This window comes from Eschrichtius robustus, chromosome X (genome assembly GCF_028021215.1).
Source record: "Eschrichtius robustus isolate mEscRob2 chromosome X, mEscRob2.pri, whole genome shotgun sequence".
NCBI lineage: Eukaryota > Metazoa > Chordata > Mammalia > Artiodactyla > Eschrichtiidae > Eschrichtius > Eschrichtius robustus.
The window spans coordinates 128,919,250-128,927,549 of record NC_090845.1 but is presented as its reverse complement, the minus strand read 5'-3'; the positions used below and the strand labels follow the sequence as shown (position 1 = coordinate 128,927,549).

The 8,300-nt window shown below is 39.3% G+C and overlaps 1 non-coding gene across 1 annotated transcript; it reads right to left on the bottom strand.

Moving 5' to 3' along the window:
- Positions 1-3,651: 3,651 nt before the first annotated feature.
- TRNAA-UGC (transfer RNA alanine (anticodon UGC)) lies at positions 3,652-3,723 on the bottom strand. Its single transcript has one exon. It is a non-coding gene; the product is annotated as a tRNA-Ala (tRNA).
- Between the last annotated feature and the right edge of the window lie 4,577 nt (positions 3,724-8,300).

Here is an 8,300-nt window from a genome sequence, read left to right as displayed (position 1 = left end):
CTCCAGAGGGTGGGAGATAAACCCTATTAAATTTTAGGGACCTGCAACTTCAGTGAAATTTTTACATTTCCAGTGTTCAGGGACATGTTGGGATGTCCCCTCCAAAGCAAAAGACACATTTCTGTATCCATCTTGAATTCCCCATCACAAAGAAGGAAGCACAGCATTTTGTAGCCATCTTTGGATTCTGGAGGCCTAGAATTCCATACCTGGGAGTATTGCTCTACCTTATACACCTTCGGACATGGAAATCTACCAGCTTTGAGTCAGGCCCAAGGACAAAAATGCAGTGGAGCAGGTCTAAGCCACAGTGCCATTACCCTTGTCACTTGAGCCACAAAATTAAATAAACCCTATAGTGTTGAAGATATAAGTACTGGGAAAGGATGCAGTTTGGAGCATATGCTCCAATGGGATATTCACAATATAAGCCCTTGGGATTCTGGAATAAGGCTATGCCATCCATAGAAAAGTATATGACTTTTAAGAAACAACTCCTGGAGTATTACTGGGCTCTGGTAGAAACAGAACACTTGACCATGGGTCACCAAGTAAAGATGCATTCAGAACTGTCCCTTCTGTTGGACTCAACAAATTATACAGTCAGACACGCCTAGAAGCAGTCCATCATGGAATGGAAATGTACATCCTGCAATCAACCCAAGCAAGACAAGAGGGCACAAGTAAGCCACATGAACTGGTAGCCTAGAACTTTTGTTACCCAAAAGAGTTGCACCAGTGCCCTTCCTTGGCTTGCAAGGGACTCCTGCATGACTGACTGGAAGAAGAGGAAAACTCCGAACGTGTTTTATGGATGAGTCAGCATGCTATGGGAATGAAAAGCAAAAATGGACAGTGACAACATAGCCACATTCACAGTGGCTAACCTTACAAGATAGAGTAGAGCAAAATCATCCCAAGGGTAAGATGTGCACCTGGTTATCTACTTTGTGTAGAGGGATAAGGGGCCTAAGGTGAGAATATATAGATTCCTGGGTAGGGGTCAATGGACTAGCTTTCTAATCTGGGGCTTGGAAAGACAAAGACTAGAAGACAAAGACAAAGAGGTTTAAGGAAGAAGCATGTGGATAGACATACGGGAGTGGGCATGAAGTATGAAAACATTTATATCACACATTAATGCTCACCAGGAAGTATTCATCACAGAGAGGCACTGAAAACCATGTTGATGAAATGACTCAGTCAGTTGACATTACTGGCCTTTCTCATCAGCCATCCCAGAAGTAGCATAATGGGCATTTGAATGGAGTGTCCATGGTGGCAGACATGGAGGTACATGTGAACCCAACAACATGGACTTCCACTGGCATAGCTATTGCTATCTCTGAATGTCCGACCTGTCAGCAACGTAGACCAATGCTGAGCACCTGGTATGACACCATTCCACAGGGAGATCAAATGGCCACATTGTGGCAGGGTGATGACATTGGGCCTATCTATTCTGGAAGGGCCAGCATTTCATTTTCATAAGAACAGATACTCATCCAGACATGAGTTTGCTTTTCTTCTTATAGAATCTTAGCCACTATCTGTGGGCTTATGGAATTCCTGGTCCATAGGCCTGGTATCCCACATACAACATAGCATCTAACCAGAGTATCCACTTCACAGAAAAGGATGTGCAGGAGTGGGCCCATGACCATAGGTTCCACTGGCCACATCACATACAACACCATCCAGAAACAGCTGGCTGCATAGAACACTGGAACTACCTTCTAAAGATACAACTAAAGTGCCAGGTCAAAAGAAATCCTCTGAAAGGATGGGATGTCATCCTTTGCAATGCAGTGTACTAGAGTGCATTTATTAAATCAGGGGCCTCTATATGACACTGTGTCTCCCTTATGAAGGTACATGTATCTGGGAACCAAGGGTTTGGCAGCAAGTTTGGCCTCACACCACCACTCTCAATGACCCACTGGGGAATTGTGTGCTTCCTGTCCTCATCATTCAGGGCTCTGTGGGGTTGGAGGGTCTAGTTCACAAAGGGGCCACACTCTTGCCAGGGGACATAAGTAATGGCAAGCTACGGCTGCCACCAGGACACTTTGTATTCATTATGTCCAAGGACCAGCAGGTAAAAGGAAGAGTCACCATACTGGCATGTACAACTGGTCCTGATCATCAGGCTAAGGCAGGGCTTCTTTTTCCCCACTGAGGCCAAGAGGATTACGTGTGGATCCCAGGTGTTCTCCTGGCGCCTCCTGGTACTCTCTTGCCCCATTGTAACTGTGAATAAACAAGTGCAGCATCCCCAGACTCAGGTCTCAGAGCACTCAAGAATGAAGGTTTGGGTTACATCACCAGGTAAGCCACCAAGACCTGCTAAGAAGATAGCTCAGGGCAACTTGTTCCCCAGCCCCACCAAATTGGGCTCAAGATACTTCCAATCCATCAACAGACACTGTTGGATTTCCCTCCAGTAATATTCCTGAAAACCATCTACTTTTTTCACGTCCACTTCTCCACCTTAGTCTAATCCATAATCATATCACATTTGGGTCACTTGAAGAGCCTCCTAAATTGTCTCCTTTCTCTTTTCCTGCTGCAGTTCACCTACCCGACAAGAGACAAAGTGACTTAAAAAGAATACATCAAATTTCTTCTATGTGTTTAAAAACTTCCAGTGCTTCCTTACCAATTTTAACACAGAATTCCAACTCCTAACAGGAGCTACAAGATCCTGTATGATCTGGCCCTTACCTCTTTTTCCAACCATATCTGTATGCTCTTCCCCATAACTCATCAACCACTCCAGCCTTGGATTCCTTGATAGTGTTGGAATATGCAATCACTTTTTACCTCACGGTCTTTACACTAGCAGTTCTTTTTGCCTGCAATGGTCTGTTTTTGGATCTTTGCATGGCAGACTTCTGTTCGTCATTCTGTTCTCAGTACAAATACCACACATTCCCTGATGTCTTTCCTGGCAACCCAGTGTAAAGTACTAAAGTAGGTTTCCCCTGTCTCAACAACTCCTGGTTGTTCTTTCTGAACACTTTTTTATTATTTGCTTATTTTTGTGTGTTTTTTCTTATTATCTATCTCCTCAAGTAGGCTTTAAAATTGATTATATCAAGAATTAATTATGCCTTGTTTACCATTAAATGCCCAGTGCCAAACACAGTACAAGGCACATAGTAGATGCTCAAAAAATATTTTTCTTCCAGTTTTATTGAGATATAATTGACCTACAGCACTGTATAAGTTTAAGGTGTACAGCACAATGGTTTGACTTATATATATCATGAAATGATTATCACAATAAGTTTAGTGAACATCTGGGACTTCCCTGGCCGTCCAGTGGTTAAAACTCCATGCTTCCAATGCAGGGGGAGTGGGTTCCATCCCTGGTTAGGGAACTAAGATCCCACATGCCACGCAGTGCGGTTAAAAAAAACCCAAACAAACAAACAAACAAAAAGTTCAGTGAACATCCATCACCTCATATAGATACAACATTAAAGAAGTAGAAAAAACAAATATTTTTCCTTGGATTTTCTCTCTTAATTTTTCGTATATAATGTACAGCAGTGTTAATTATATTTATCTTGATGTAATAATTTTTTAAACTCAGATCTGCACTTGCACTAGCCATATTTTCCAAGAATTAAACAAGGAGAAATCAAGTGGAGATGCTGGGAATCGAACCCAGGACCTCATACATGCAAAGCATGTGCTCTACCACTGAGCTACATCCCCATGTTGATGTAATCATTTTTAATAAACTTTGTCAGTGTATAACCAAAGAAACTTGCCTGAGCCAAACCATTTTACCTTAAAAAAAAGCAATATTATGTCATGTGGATGTAATTTTGATACAGGAAATTGGAGAATATCATAGATAGTAGTTCAACTATGGCTTTATAAAAGATATAATATTTTATCCTCCATAGAGGCAGTAAAACCACAATTCACAAAACATTTTCATAGGAAAAGTGACAGCAGGTTATATGGAGAAAACAAAGACAGAGGTATAATGATCCAGGAATCCATTCCTTTATGAGGATCCAATTAAATTATGTATTATTTATATGTTTGATTATAAAAATTATATAAGCTCATTATTGATACTTTAGAATATATATTTATACTATCAGAGATAACAACTTTTCCACGTAGGGTCACTACTTTTCCAGTCTTTCTTTTAGAGTAAACTGGATATACAGTTCTGTATTATTCCGATTTACATTATATAATCAACATTTTCCCACATTCTTCCAAATAAAATTTAAAGGCCTGCATTTTATGCGATCACATGAATGTGCTCTAATTTATTTTATCACATTCCCTGCAGTTAAATGTTTACATTTTTCTATTTTTTCTTATTATACAATAACTCTGAGAGGGTCATCATTATTTTTTAATATATGTCTGTATTTATGATTATTTCCTTATGATATAGTCACCAAAGTATAATTTGTATGTCATACTTTTGAAAATTTTTGAAGGTTGCTATAGATTGCTGTTTCTTTCCATAAGTTTATAAAATTTGTACTAATTTATAATTCTGCCAGCAATATTTGGTTCTTGTTTCATAAAACTTTGTCATCCTTGAGCATCAGTATCTTTTATAATTTAATAGGTAACAAATGGTATATATAACTATTTAGTTTTGTATTTCTTTGATTACAATTTTTAATGTTTATATCATAATTTTAATTTCTAATTTTTTGATGTCTATGGGCATGATTTTTGTTTAGTTCCTACTTTTTAAATCAGCATCTCAGTTTTCTTATTAATATATGAATAGACTTAATTATAAAAAATGCTTTTAAATTTCCAACCAACTATTATATAAAGCAAAAATCCTCTTTCCTAATATATATCTATTGCTAACACTTTTCTTGATAGTACTGGTTTAATTTTATTTTACTTCATATAACATTTTTTGAGCAATAATGAACATTGAATTGACAAGCCAGGGTTCTCATTGCTGACTCCAACATATCTTTTTGTGTGACCTTGAAAATGTAGACAACAGATTGTATTCTAATGCAGAGACAGCTGGTGCCCACCCATTCATCCATTCACTCATTTATTCATTCTTAAGTCTATTATTTTAATGAGTACCCCATGGAGAGAACTTGGAAATTTTCCATCCCTACGTCTCTCCCAAAGCCGCTGGATGCCTGAAGTTTAACCATTAGAGAATCATTTTAGGGATTCTTGATCTGGAGACAGAGCTATCAAGAGGTTTAACTGTAAAAAGTCAAGCAACAGGCAAATAGCTGCCTCCTTCTATCCATTCCATCACATTCTTCCACTGCCTTCCAATACACCAAGCAGGGCTTTGGGGAAAATTCCTTCCCTAGGGTTTCTCATCCTTTCTTCTCATTTCACGGCTTTGGATTTATATTGGGAGGATCATGGTGAGGTTTCATTAGATTATTTGGGGGTAAAAGATGGTTGCTTTCCTGACGAGCTGTAGGTAAAGAAGCTCAGGGTACAATTTATTTCATGCCTAGTCATCCCATGAGGTATTGGGGTAGGAGTCCCATTACCTTTCTCTTGAATAAGAGTAGCATCCTCTTCTGGGTTTTAGGTGGGCTTGGGGCCTGGATGCATCTGTCTCAGGGCCAGGACTGGGGTGACAGGATTGGACAGAGCCTGGGTTAGGATGAGGGAAGTGACTGAGTTATTCAAGTGCAGGATTGGATCCTATATTTATTTAAAATTTTGTCCAACATAGATTTTTCATTGATTTCAAATTTTTAAATATTACATTAGAATAATGTGCATTTTGATTTACTGATTTTTTTTTTTTTTTTTTTTTTTTGGCCGCACCACATGGCATGCGGGATCCTAGTTCTCTGATCAGGGATCAAACCCACGCCCTCTTCAGTGGAAGCGCAGAGTCATAACCACTGGACCATCAGGGAAGTCCGATTTACTGATTTTTTTGATGGCTCCTAAAATTCTGTGCCCTCGTTGAGTGCCTCAGTTGCTTGATCGTAATCCTGGCCCTGATTTTATTTCCTAGAGACGGAGGGAGCTTATCATCACCTTCAAGCTCAATATTAACCAAAGCTGGATGATTCCCAAATTCATCCCCAGCTGTCCCTTTTGGAGAAAGTTTTGGCTTCCTTCCATATCCATCTGCTCTGGCACTGGGTGTATTCCCCATGTTTGAGTCTATATCCTGGTCTGTCTATATCCTGTGACAATTCAGCAATTATCTCTCATTTGGCATTCATCTTGGCTGAACAATAAAACAATAGCAAAAGGTACCATGCAATTTGGAGACCTCCACAGACTTCTTTGGTTCAGGAACTTGGGGTAGGTGGAGTTGGGGATGGTGGGCAGCAGGGCATATTCCTTCAAGGTTCTGAAGCGGCAGGGGCCTGCAGAAGGTACACTATTACAGGGATTCTTAAACCTGGCTACATACTACAATCACCTGAAGAGCTTTCAAAAATACCTACGTCTGGATTCTACCCTCAGCTTTTCATTTGATTGGTCTGGGGTAGAACTGAGGCGCTGGAGTTTTGTAAAGCTCCTCAGATGATATTAATGTGTAACCAAACTCGAAAACCAGTCTTTCATTACTCAGGGGCCAGCTGAGGCTCACTCTGAAGGGCATGGGAAGCAGATTATTATGGATCTGAAGAATCAAGTGAATAGTTTCTAAGGATTTGGGTGAAGAAATGTCTTGTACAGCGAAAACTGGTAGCAGTGAGAGGGAGGGTGGGGAGAAAGTTTCAGTATTTCCCTAAGATTTGCTCAGTGCTATGTCCCAATTCATTATGGATGCTGGGAGCTGAATACTCTTTTTCTCACTGAGTGCCCAAACTTTTGTTCAGTTTTGTTTTTGAGGTATAACTCTGGTCTGTGCTTATAATCAGATTTGAAGCTATAGAATCTCACCAATTGAGTTTCTAAATGTATTTTAAACATTTACCAAGGAGCTTCTTCCAAAATATGTATTCTCTTGGAGGCATACCGGTTAGGTATTTTGGTGTATGTTTTGAATACCTTGAGAGACATGTTTCTGCTGCCAGTTTTAGGCTAGAGTGTAAAATTTCTAGTAAACATCAATCTCAATTTCAAAGCCATAACCCCTTGCCTTTAGAAAATCCTCTCCATTTTAGAGTTGGAAATAAGAGAGCACCGATGTGGAGAGGGGCTGATATTGCTTCTCAGGTCATCAATGACCATAATGATGTGAAGAAGATGGAATAGTTTCTATCTTCATTACCCTAATAGGACTTTGAGGACTATTAGGGTAATGAAGATTAATAGTTCCATTACTCTTTCACTTTCGTGCTAAACCAAAGCCACAGATCACTGAGGAGAAAAAGGTATCCCAAATATTATGTAATTGTCGTTGACTGAGAACAACGAGGCACTCCATTTAGTTTCTTGCACTAAGTTTGGTTTCAGTCTTTGCTGGGTAACCAGAACTTTCTGTGGTCCAGATGATACTGCTGAAAATGATCACCATACTCTCCTCTATTCTGAGGTTTATTAAAAGCAGCTCTTGTTCTGTTGAGATGTTTTGAGAGTGGTGGAAGGATGTGATGCCAGGGCTGTTTCTCTCTCCTACATTTTGGAATTCTTGATAGAATAATTTTCTGAAACTTTGCATTAAGGTCAAAGGGCTTCCACTGGGAGGTTTTGAGTCATGGTAATTACATAGAAAAATATTGATGTAGTATATTTTTTTTTGTCTTGTTTCACAACAGCATAATGAGAATTTACCTGGTACTTTTCCTAAACTGCTGCATGAATTTAGGGAGGTCACTTCCCTTCTTAGGGCCTCAGTTTTCATGTCAACACATTGGAGTTGAACTGCATGATCTCAAAGCTCCCATCCAACTCAAATATTCTATGATTTGGTGATTTCTAGCTAAAATTGGGTGAGTTAATGCATGCAGTTTTTACTTCATATCTAGGAAGACAAAATAATTTTTCTGACAACAAATTCAGCATATCAATGCTGTAATGTTGCTATCTTTATACTTATTAAACTTTATTTTTTTCTAAAGACCTTAAAGAACTTTGACATTTCTTAGACTTTATTATCTCTGAAGCTGAGTCTACGCTTTATTTCATTAATTCTCACCATGTGTGTTTGAGCAAAGGTGATAGGAAGGTTATTATCCTTGCTTCACAGATGAAAACACAAGGTGAGTTAAATTACATTCTTCAAGGCATTGAGGGATTAAAAAGGAAAATAAAGACTAGGACTCAGCCTGTATGGCGAAGAGAAGGAGGAAAGAAAAAGAGACTGCTGGTAGCTGAATTTGGGTATGGGATGTGGGGACAGAGCCTCTATG